Raw genomic sequence first — 12567 nt, 5'->3', positions numbered from 1 at the left:
ACACCACTTCTGCTTTTTTAAGTAGTTCTTGGAGATAAGATGCTCACAGAATCTCAGCCTCTTAAGTAGCTAGGATTACAGGTGTGAGCCACTGGCTTCAGGATATTCTTTTTTTATCATATGTAATTAATTTTATAAACTATCTTTCCATACATTACATATAAAAAGCTTGTAACGCAAGGCACATATATGTATACATACATCTTTCTCTCCATATATATAGAATAGGAAATTTCTTTTTTCCCATGCAGGGAAATATGTGTTGCTGGGAATCTCTGTATGTATAAAAGGATGTAAAGGTAAAGTGAGCGGAAGGAGGGTGATACTCTAATCTGGTCACATGGTAGACACTGACCTAGGCCCTCAACTCTGTCCCTTATCTTCCCAGCAACAGGGCTGTGAGATAGACACCTTCAGCTCCATTTTTCAGATGAGGAAACTAAAGCTCAAGGGATCCAAGAAACATTTCAAGGTCATGGAACTGTTGCACGGAGATGGCACTCAAGCTTGTTCTAAAGCCCATTCTCCACACAGGGCTCTGTCCAAATAGCCATATATGGAAGACCTAGATGAGTGGTAAGAATTAAGTGGAACAGAGGTTTGCAGAATGGAGACACTCTCTGGGTGCCAGTGGCTCACGCCTGTCATCCTAGCTACTCAGGAGGCTGAGATCTGAGGATCTTGATTTGAAGCCACCCCCCCAACCCCCGGGGCAGAAAAGTGAAGAGACTCTTATCTAGAAGTGGCACCTTGGCTCAAGTGGTAGAGCACTAGCCCTGAGCACAAAGAGGCTCAGGAACAGTCCCCAGGCCCTGAGGACTGAGTCCTCAGGACTGGAAAATTTTTGTTTGCACATTGCATAGAAAGCTTTATGTGGCCAGTTTAGTGCCATAGAAAACCATAGGTCCCTTTTAATGACTGCTTATTATTTGTTAACTTTTTCTACTAAAATAATAGAAAACAGTAATCCATTCTTTTATAAGCTTGGGAGTATACAAAGATCAGTGTAAAAGTAAATACAGGGATCCTCTTTTTTTTTTTTTGTCCATTGTGGGGCTTGAACTTTGGGTCTGGGCACTGTTCTTCAGCTCAAGGTGAGCACTTGACCACTTGAGTGATAACACCACTTCCAGATTTCTGGTGGTTAATTGGAGATAAGAGTCTCATGGACTTTTCTACCTGCGGTCTTGAACCGTGATCCTCAGATTTCAGCCTCCTAAGTAGCTAGGATTACAGGTGTGAGCCACTGATGCCTGGCAAGGATCCTTTTTTGCAGGTTAATCTGAGTCACTCTATGGATGGGGAATGTCATCTAAGTTAGTGTATTGAATTCAAGATTGTAGTTAAAATTAATTGCTTATTATTTTGACTGTTTTGCTGTAACAAATATGTTGACCTTTTGCTTCTTACAGTCTCACCTTATTTTGTGCAATTTTTTTACACTGAAAGCCAACCTCTTGTTTGAGCTTCTGAAATGTTAGAAAATTAGTGTTAATAGACTGTAAAGATTATATCACTACCACGAAAATCTTCAAGGATACGTGTCTCAAGGGATCAGAGAAACTTTGGAGTGGCAAACTGAAAAAAAAGAATAAGAGAAGATAAAATAAAAGAATGAGTTTAAAAGAGTTGGTCTAGTTCTTCCCATTGAAGAAAAATTACAAAAATGCCCAGAGCTGTGGACATGTTCACTCCTTTTCCTGTTCAGCGCTAGAGTGTTATAACTCTTCAATTATTGTTTTTTCAAGTTCAAACAGCATTATTTATCCAATATCTTTCTTAGTGGAAAGAAACAAAAGTGTGGCTAGCGAAGACTACAGTTAGGAAAATGTAAAGTAAAATTCAATTGGTGAGAATGTAAAATTCAACTGCATTTTGGGTACGTTATAGTTTGAGCATGTATACGACAACTTACAGTTGGTACAATTACTAAAAAATAAAGTCAAGTTCTTTGTGATTCAACTTCCCACCAATAAAAGGGGGGTGGGCACTGTATTTCAGCTGAAAACAATGACAGAACCATATAAAAAGCGAGTGGCTAAACTTTATTTTTGTTTTTAACTATGTTACTACATTTAGCTTTATACATAGGAACATACTAAGGCCTCTCGCTCTCCAGAAATATATTCCCTTTCTAAATCTTCAGGCATAAGCTATTGCTTTTGTGAGAAACTTGAATGTCATTTTGCTAGCTAGGGGAAGTAGCGTAGAAAGTTTTCAGTGTCCAGCAGCCCTGTGTCTCTACGGTGTGTGTCTGTGTGTGCCTGCACGTGGCCTGCTCTGAGAGTAACTAAGAAGCATGCCAGATAGCATAAAACAGGCACACAGAGAGGTCCTGAATCTGGACAGGCAAATCAGGATGCCACTGTGTATGAGGTATTTCTTACACGAGCGGCAGCTGTTCTTGTGACTCTAAAGTTAACCACGTTGGCTAAGTATATTCTGCAGCCCGTGATAAACAAGTGTCTCAAAGATACGGCCATACAACAGCACATGTTCAGCCTTTGATGCCCGACAATGGCTGTTCCACATCAGCTTTCTTCTGCTCGAGGTTGCCTGCAGCCCCCCTGACTGTCCCTGTCACCCAGTGCCAGATGGGAAGTGAGAGCTCAGCTGATCACTTTCTTTGTGGTGGAAACCCCCAGAGCTTCAACTCCAGGCTACAGGTTACCGAAGCCGTCATGAAAAATTCAGAGCTGATATTAACAAGTCTGTTCAAAGTGGAGCGCGTGTCACAGTATCCGCCCTGCCTCTCAGTGAATACTCGGGCCACTGCTGCCACAAGAAGAAATACATCCTCGCTGGGTTTGTGTTCCAAACAATTTGGGTTGGGCTAGGTAGATTCAAAATGAAAAGGTGAGATGTATTAAGACAAAAATAAACAAGAGAGGGAAAGATCTCACTGTTGAATGACTAGGAATGATTGAAAAGTGGAACACTGAATTGGAAGGAAAGTGACTTCCTAAGACTTGGGATGGAATATGCAATGTTCTTCTTCGTCTTCTTTTTTTTTTTTTTTAAGTAAAGTCTCAATTCTGTAGCCTCTTGAGATGACCAGACATATTCGTGATTGTTTGCTGTGAACATTGCATCTACATTTTTCTAGTAATAATTCTAATTCACACAACTTATTTTCTGTTTTAATATATTTACTTTGTTTATTCATATTCATATTCTTCTTATTATTTTGTGACTTCCTAGGGCTTGAACTGAGGGCCTGGATGCTGTCCCTGAGCTTTTCTTGCTCAAGGCTAGTACTCTACCATTTGAGCCACAGCTCCACTTCTGGCACTTTTTTGATAGTTAATTGGATAAGAGAGTATCATAAACTTTCTCTAGTGGGCTGGCTTCAACCCACAATCCTTAGATCTCAGCCTCCTGAGTTTTTAGGATTTTAGATATGAGTTACTAGCACCCAGCTTGTAGTTTAATTTTTAGTTGACACAAATAAATTACACATATTTCTTGGGTATGGTGTGAAATGTCAATCTATACAGTCTAATGATCAGATCAAGATGATTGTCATATCTATTGGCTCAAACATATATAACTTCCATACTAATTATTATGAAATACCCAATGGTTAACCATAGTTAGTTGTTTTTAGGAATAGCTATAGTTATTTCCCCAAACCCCTGTGCTTACATCCATCCTCTTTCTAACCCTGCCATAAAATTCCTTTTAGTTAAAAATGAAAACTAGACACCATTGCTAGAATCCTAGCTACTTAAGAGGCTGAGATCTGAGGATTGTGGTTTGAAGCCAGTCCCTGAAGGGAAGTCTTTGGGGTCTTATATCCAATTAACTACCGAAAAGCTGAAGTGGAGTTGTGGCTCAAGTGGTAGAGCACTAGCTTGGAGCAAAAATGCTCAGGGACAGTGCCTAGCCCCTTAGTTCAAGCCCCAGGACTGGCACAAAAAAGAAAAAAAAGAAAAGGATACCTTCTAGAAAAATTCCAGATATTAGCACGATGCATAAGTCACTATAATGTTTTAATATAGGCACTATCCTAAGTTCTTTTTGTGTGCAAGCCAATGAGGTAAGTTTTGTGGATGAACAGATCAGGAAACTGAGGCTCTAGAAGGTAAAGTGGCTTTACTCCTGATCACATAGAGAGTGGAAGATGTAAATCCAGGTAACAATCATTCTCCCCATTTTGCAAACCTATTGCTCTGTCCTATTTGTTACATTAAAAAAAAATAGGTGATGTTCACAAGAGAGTATAAAGTACCCTTTCCATTCTCAAATCAGTAAAGATTTTATACTCTTCTGAATGGCATCATGGCGGGTATGGTGTCACGCATCTGTAATCTCAGCACTGGTGAGGTGAAGGCAGAAGGATCTCAGGTGGAAGGCCGGCATCAGCCGATGGAATTAAGGCTTCTGTTGATGATCCACCGAAGTCCTTTCACCTTGGAACGTCTGCCAGAGGCAAGTGCATCCCGAGTCTGGTGTATATTTTAGAATGTGATCTCGTGTAAATGCATGCTTAACAGTGTACCACTTGTGAGTATCTTCTCATTGCTTCCTTTCTTCACTCAGGATTGTGGTTTTTCAGAGCCATCCATACACCATAGAAAACTTTCTAAGGATAGCTGGAGAAGACTATGTATGGGTTTGTGAGAATTGAGGGTGGTGGGAGGGGGAAGGAGAGGGGGAGAGGCTGGCAGCAAGATCTCAGCCACAGGCTACAGTACATATATTACCTCCCGAGCTGAATGGGGTTTAATGGGAGCACATAGGAGGTCTTAGCATGAATGCAGTGATTTAGTGGCTAGACACACACATCAGCCAACTGTCAACCTCCTTTGCTTCCCATCCCCCCTGGGCCAAATGGAAGGAGCTACACCTCATCAGAAACATGAAAGAAAATAGATGGACTCTTTTTATAGTTAGAACTTTTTAAGCTTTTTGTTCTCTCTCTCTTTTTGTGAAACATCTATGTTTATATCACTGTCAGATTATAGTGTAAATGTTCTTTTTAATATCCATGTGATGGTGCATCTATGGAAAATCAAGTTAAATGATATACATAGAAAATAAACACTTTCATAGTAAAGGCCTTTCATTTCTAAAGGCCTGAGAAGTTTCTAGTTTACTTCCAACTGATGTTACCGTATATGAAGGAAGAAAATTAATATTAAGTGAAGTGACTATACATAATTTGAACACAACCAAACCCTTTTGGTAAGCTAAGCAAGAGCTAGTTAGTTGTGAAAACTCAGAATATTAGCTGGGGTACATCCTTCTCCTGTCACTGCTCCAAACTAGTCTTTTAAAAAAAGAAGGAGAAGAGAAGGAGGGATGGGCAGAGGGATTAAAAATTGCTAGAGATAATAGGATTATTATTCTCTAGTACTGGTGAGTTTTATGCACATGGCATAACACTGGTGAGCTAGTATTCTGTGTGTAAAATATTTCACCAAGAAAACATCAGAAAATTCCATATGTGCTAGTTATTGTCATTTACTTGAAAATTACCTGCTACAGTCAAGAGTAAATTTTAAGTATACTCATGAATACCAGTTCCTGACCCATCTTCCGTTTATCTATAATCTGTTAAATTTTAAGAGGATATGTGCATGTGAAGGGAATGTAAAATTTCAGTTTGATCATAGGACCTGATACATTGCTTGGCACAAAGAATCAAGGACATAATGATGACAAATTGCAACTGAACATATTCATTGTTATTGTTTGGGCTTTTGCATTCATTTTTTTTTTTTGGGTCCAGTCGTGGGGCCTGAACTCTGGGCCTGGGCACTGTCCCTCAGCTCTTCAGCTCAAGGCTAGTGCTCTACCACTTGAGCCACAGCGCCACTTCTGGCTTTTTTCATTTTGCTTTATGTGGTGCTGAAGAATCGAACCTAGGGCCTCAGGCATGCAAGGCAAGCACTCTACCACTGAGCTATCTTCCCAGCCCTTTTTGCATTCATTTGTTTGTTAACATTAGTACCTTATTAGTATTTGTGTGTGTGTGTGTGTGTGAGCACGCACGCGCATACATGCATGTGCTGGATCTGGGGCTTGAACTCAGGGCATATTATCCCTGAGACTAGTGCTCTACACTAGTCATTTATGACAGTGTCCCAGGGAGAGGTGGACATTTGAGTGCAATCTAAAATACTGCTTAGTTAGTGGGGAAAATATATTTCTTAAATTTTCAGTTACCCTTATGTTGAGCAGAGGTGTCATAACACACATTAAATATCTCTTGCAAACACATTAAGTAGATGAGAGGGCCCGGTGCTGGTGGCTTATGCCTGTCATCCTAGCTACTCAGGAGGCTGAGATCTGAGGATTGAGGTTCAAAGCCAGTCCAGGCAAAAAAGTCTGTGAGATTTTATCTCCAATAAACCATCAGAAAACCAGAAGTGGCACTGTGGCTCAAGCAGTAGAGTGCTAGCCTTGAGCTGAAGAGCTCAGGGACAGCGCCAAGCCCAGAGTTCAAGCCCTACGGCCGACCAAAAAAAAAAAAAAAAGTAGATGATGGGGTGGTGAAGGGGTGACTCCAACCAGGGTGTGCTGGACACTTACATTGTCATGTTACATCAAAGCCCCTTCGTGCAACTATTTGCAAAACACAATAAAAACATAGTAAGTAGTACATAATTTCTCATCACTGAATCCGTAAGTTGGACACTTCTATACATTTTCTAATTTCTGGAAGGATAACTTAAAACCAAGAACTAACTGCTGCTTCCAATATCGAAAAGACTTGGAAAATTAAACAACAACAACAAAATTAGTGTCACTTATAACTATCACAGACTTGATAAAATTAAAAGAGATGAATGAATTATTAATTGGTGTCATTAAAGTGAACTGTGCCAATGTTTGGCAACAGACTATAACATGAATCATGGAAATTTCTAGGAAAACAAATGTTTAATGATCTTTTGTAAACCATCTATTTTCTTTGGGATCACTGGCATATTATAGAAAAGATTATTCCAAGGCAATATTTTTAATGCACTTTTAAAGACTACCCATGAGGTCTAAATAAAACAAATTTACATGGTTATTTTAGTTAAAAGTAAAAAACTTAGCCAGGTGCTGGTGGCTCACACCTGTAATCCTAGCTATTCAAGAGGCTGACAGTTAGGGATCACAGTTCAAAGCCAGCCTGGGTAGGAAAGTCCCTGAGACTCTTATCTCCAATAAACTACCAGAAAACCTAGAAGTGGCGCTGTGGCTCAAGAGGTAAAGCATTAGCCTTGAGCTGAAGAGCTGAGGGACAGCACCCAGGGCCAGAGTTCAAGCCCTACAACCGACCAAAAATAAATAAATTAATTTAAAAAACTTGGCTAAGCACTGGTGGATCAATGCCCATAATCCTAGCTACTCAGGAGGCTGAGATCTGAGGATCATGGTTCTAAGCCAGTCCAGTCAGGAAAGGCTGTTGAGACTCTTCAATTAACCTTGGGGGAAAAAGCTGCAAGTAGAGCTGTGGCTCAAATGATAGATCATTAGTCTTGAGCAAAAAATGTTAGGGACAATGTCTGGGCCCTGAGTACAAGGTTTGGGGCGGGGGGATGGAAAATCTTGAATAGGATGTCTTCTCTACCTCAGACCCTCACTATGGTAGAAATCAAGACTTCTGTGATGATTTCAGTGTCATTGTAATGCATTTTCAACAAGATTCTGGTGAATGGGACCCTCTAAAATACTGAAGACAGCAATGTATCCTTTTAGCCAAGTCCTTTGCTTCAGTTGTTCTCATGGTGCTAGCATTGGAAACAGAGGCTACAGTGGCAGATGGTCAAGAGAAAGACTAAGTAAAATGAATTCAGCTGGGAGCTGGTGACTCATGTCTGTAATACTAGCTCCTTCGAAGGATGAGATCTAAAGATTGAGGTTCAAAGCCAGCCCAGGAACGACTCCCTGAGAATCTTATCTCCAATTACCCAGTAATGACTATGATGGGTGGTTGTGATTATGGTGGCTGAGAGGTTCCATCACTGGCAGGCTGTCTACCATTTGCAGAATCTGGGATAGCCATAGTGTGGCTGAGCAGAAGTCTGGAGGCCTTAGAACCAGGAATACCAATGGTATAATTCTCAGTTGGAAACAAAAGTGTGAGAATATGCAGACTTCTGACATGAAGTCCTGCGATCAGAAGTCCAGGAAGCCCAAAGTTCTGAAGTTCTGGGCAGCAGAAAAGAGGGTCTCAGACCTGTGACACATACCCATTTGCTTACCAGGTGATTGTCTCCATTTCATCCACTCCGTGTTACTTCCTTGTTGGAAAACACAGGCTGTTCACAGGCACAGCAAAAAATAAGATTTTACCAGGTTTCTGGGTATTCATTTCGCTTAACGTAATCCCTCTATTATGAACACAGTAAGAACAACACAATCTCCTTTCTACCTCCCTCATGTAGCCTTTTTGTTTTTTCTGTGGGAACTGTGATTTCATTTTACAGGATTTCCACATTCAGGATTACAAACTTTTTTTTTTTTTTTTTTTTTTTTTGCCAGTCCTGGGTGTAAACTCAGGGCATGGCACTGCCCTGAGCCTCTCTGTGCTCAAGGCTAGCACTTTACCACTTGAGCCAGAGTGACACTTCTGGCTTTTTCTGTTGATGTGGTACTGAGGAATCAAACCCAGGGCTTCATGCATGCTAGCAAGCACTCTACCACTAAGCCACATTCCCAGCCCAAACTTTTAATTGTAATAGGAGCTCCTCTTCCCTTCCCTTTCCTTCCTTCCTTCCTTCCTGCCTTCCTTCTTTCCTTCTTCCTCCCTCCCCCTCCCTCCCTCCCTCCTCCTTCCTTCCTTTCTTTCTTTTTTTCTTTCTTTCTTTCTTTCTTTCTTTCTTTCTTTCTTTCTTTCTTTCTTTCTTTCTTTCTTTCTTTCTCTTTTTCTCTCTCTCTTTCTTTCTTTCCTTCTGGTGTATATATACGTGTGTGTGTGTGTGTGTGTGTGTGTGTGTGTGTGTGTGTGTGTGTGTGTGTGTGTGTGTTGGTACTGGGGCTTGAACTCAGGATCTGGACACTGTCCCTGAGCTCTTTTGCTCAAGACTGGCTCTCTACCACTTGAGCTACACTTCACTTATGGCTTTTGGATGGCTGATTGAAGATAAGAATCTCACAGACTTTGCTAACTTTAAATGTTGATCCTCAGATTTCAGCCTCCTGAGTAGCTAGGATTACAGGTGTGAGCCATGGGTGCCAATGTTGGGGCCTTTTTGACTTAAGGATTTCAACATCTTGTATTATAGATCCAGATATCAGTATTTGGGATTACAGTACTCAAGATTGTGTCTCCCATGATTATGATCAGCTCTAGGATGAACTGAATAAGAAGGTTAGCAGGAATGAAAATAAATTACCACAAAGGATGAAGGAAACCGAAGGGAAGGCTTTGATGATGTGGAGACTAGAGAGAGTTCCAATTACTGTGGAGAGGTCAAAGAGTTTCAGGATTAAACAGTGTCCATTAGCTTTGTTACTGAGGAGGTGACATTACCCTTACCCTGAACTTTCAGCAGTGACTGAGTAAGAGACAAATCACATCAAAGTTGGAAGTGAGTCAGAATTGGGGGAAAGTAAGAGTATAAACCAACTATTCTTTTAAAATGCAGATCAGAATGAAAACTGAGATAGGTCCCAGAAATCAGATAGAAATATTCCTGAATTAATTCACACTTTATTTCCATAATCAAATTTAATTTTCTTCTCCTGATGTCTCTGTAAGCAGGCCTAAGCCATTATTTTAATTTCTAAAAATAAGCAATTTTTAGAAGATCTTCTTATAAGAATCCCATTTTCTGCTTATATTTTTCTACCCACAGACATGACTAGTTGATAACAAGAATTGCACACATTCCCAAATTCCCTTACCTCAGATTCACACAGACACACAAAAGAATCTCAGAGAAACCATAAGCAACTGATACCGCAACTCACTTTCAACTTCAATTTGTAGATATTATAAAACTCCTTTTACCTTTATTCATGTTTTGTTTGTTTTTAAATTACTTATTCTGTGTGTCTGTGTGTGTGTCTGTGTGTGTGTGTGTGTGTGTGTGTGTGTGTGTGTGTGTGTCTGTGTGTGTATTGGTCATTGGGCATGAACACAGGGGGCCTGGGTACTATCCTTTAAATGTTTTGCTCAAGTCATGTGCTCTACCACTTGAACCATAACTCCCTTCCCAGCTTTTTGGTGGTTAGAGATGAGTCTCACAGACTTTCGCCTGCTCAAGCTGGTTTGAAACTCAATCCTCAATCTCATCCTCTAGAGTAGCTAGGATTACATGGGTGAGACTTTGGAGCCTAGTGTTGTTTGTATTTTATCTAGCTTTTAAGACCAGATCTTCTATTTAGAAACTTTAGTAGCATTCATCTGGAAACTCAAGATTTGAATTTTAAACCTTTATTTACTCTTTGAACCAGCATATGTTTGTAATATGAGGCTTCTGTCTATTGTCAGAAAACTTTGAGCAAATTCACCTCTTCCACTCTATTCCCATTTCTCCTCATCTTTTTCTTCCTTTTTCTTTTTCTTATTCTTTTCTTTTTTGTCAGTCATTGGGGCTTGAACTCAGGGCACTGTCTCTGAACTCTTCTGCTCCAGGCTAACCATCTACCACTTTGAGCTACAGCACCACTTCCAGTTTTTTGGTGGTTAATTGGAGAGGAGTCTCATGGACTTTCCTGCCCTGGCTGTCTTTGAACCGTGATCCTCAGATCTCAGCCTCCTGAGTAGCTAGGATTACAGGCGTGAGCCACCAGCGCCCAGCCTTTCCTTCCTTTTTCAAACAGCATTTGATAAGTTTCATTGTGTTGTGTTGTGTGTATGTTTGTACATAACATTCTTAGATCATCTTCACCCCTCAGTATCTTCCCCTTTCCTCCCTCCCTCCCTCACTGATCCCCTTCTATCCCCTTACATTCATATCCCATTACTATAACATGAAATATTTGTCTTTTCTTAAACTTGGCTTCCCTTTTCTTTTCTTTTTCTTTTTTTTTTGTCAGTCATGGGGCTTGAACTCAGGGACTGGGTGCTGTCCTTGGGCAATTTTACTCAAGGCTAGCGCTCTACCATTTTAAGCCACAGCGCCATTTCCAGTTTTCTGTGGATAAATTGGCAATAAGAGTCTCATGAACTTTCCTGCCCAGGCTGGCTTTGAACCACAATCCTCAGAGCTCAGTCTCCTGGGTAGCCAGGGTTACAGGTGTGAGTCCGCAGCTCCTCGAGAGCTCAGCTTTTCTTATTCAACATGATGACCTTCAGTTCCATGCATCTTCCTGTAAATGCTATCATTTCATTTTTGTTTATGGTGGAGTAATATTCCACAGAGTATAAATGGATGCACACATGTGTGTGCACATGCAAACATCTGCTCGTTGGTTTTTGTGCACCTTGGTCATTCCATATGTTGGCTATTGTGGACCAAGTGCAATAAACGTGGCTATGCAAGTATCTCTCTTTTATATTCATTTGTTCTTCTTCGGATCTCTGGTATGAAGGAATCATAAGGTAAGTCTAGTTTTAAATTTCAGAATTTAAATTTTAATCAACATTTATTGTATTTTGGGTTTTTCTTGGGTCTTGGTGAATAAACCCAAGAAAAGAATTTTAATTCAATTTCCATAGATACTTATTTGGATCACACTAATGCAATTTTTGCTTCAAGTATAACATATAATGGTGAAATAATCCTTAATGAAGCAATCTTTATTTCAGAATATAAAAATTCAGTATCCCTGACATTTCCTTTAAAACTGAATTAGATATTATCTCTTAGCAACTTACATAATGAGTTACACTATAATGATAGTCCAGTAAACTATATTTTTTAAAGACTACCATAAAGTTAAGGGAAAATTAAGGAAATAGGAATGTAGTTTGGTGAAGAAGTAATGGCCCAGTGTCCATTCATTCTCCTGAATAAAAATTAAGGAAGAAGAATAGAAATGAATATGAAACAAACACATAGACATATCCTTAGGGACATTGTGCACATATCACATGTGTTCAGTTAGGATTTTTATGGACCAACTATGAGAACATTCTGCCCTTTGTTGATGGTCAGAAATGTCAATAGCCCCACCTTTAGAGTTCACCTCCTGGTAGACACATAAATCGTGTGTTGCTCCTGGCATGAAAGCATAAGTTGTAATTCTGATAGGAGATAGATTTATGTCAAGTGCCAGTCACACAGCCCATTGGCCAAAAAGGACATCAGTCCAAGAAGGAGAAAATCGAATACTGAAACTGACGTCTATAGAAGTAATCTTATCTAAATTGCAGAAACAAAGATTAGTTTACTGTGTGCACTTTACCTAGGGATTTGAAGTCATCCTTTATCTCACCAATAGTGCTAGAGCTCTTGACAGAGGGCGTGTTCTCTTCCTTCTCTCCCTTCATTCATGGCTCTTTTGGCACTTGAAAAGAAGAAGTCATTGTTAGGAAATAAAAGAGATAAAGCATAGAACGTTTGATGTCTAGAAGACTCTGGGAGAGCCTCCTTTTTCTGACACTGGTAGTTTCGTTATAGAGTAACTCTTACAAGACAGGATTAGACAGTAGCATCTGTGGTTATACATTGTAAGAAA

This window comes from Dipodomys merriami, unplaced genomic scaffold (assembly GCF_024711535.1).
Source record: "Dipodomys merriami isolate MVZ:Mamm:240054 unplaced genomic scaffold, mDipMer1.0.p SCAF_15, whole genome shotgun sequence".
NCBI lineage: Eukaryota > Metazoa > Chordata > Mammalia > Rodentia > Heteromyidae > Dipodomys > Dipodomys merriami.
This window is presented reverse-complemented; position numbering follows the sequence as displayed.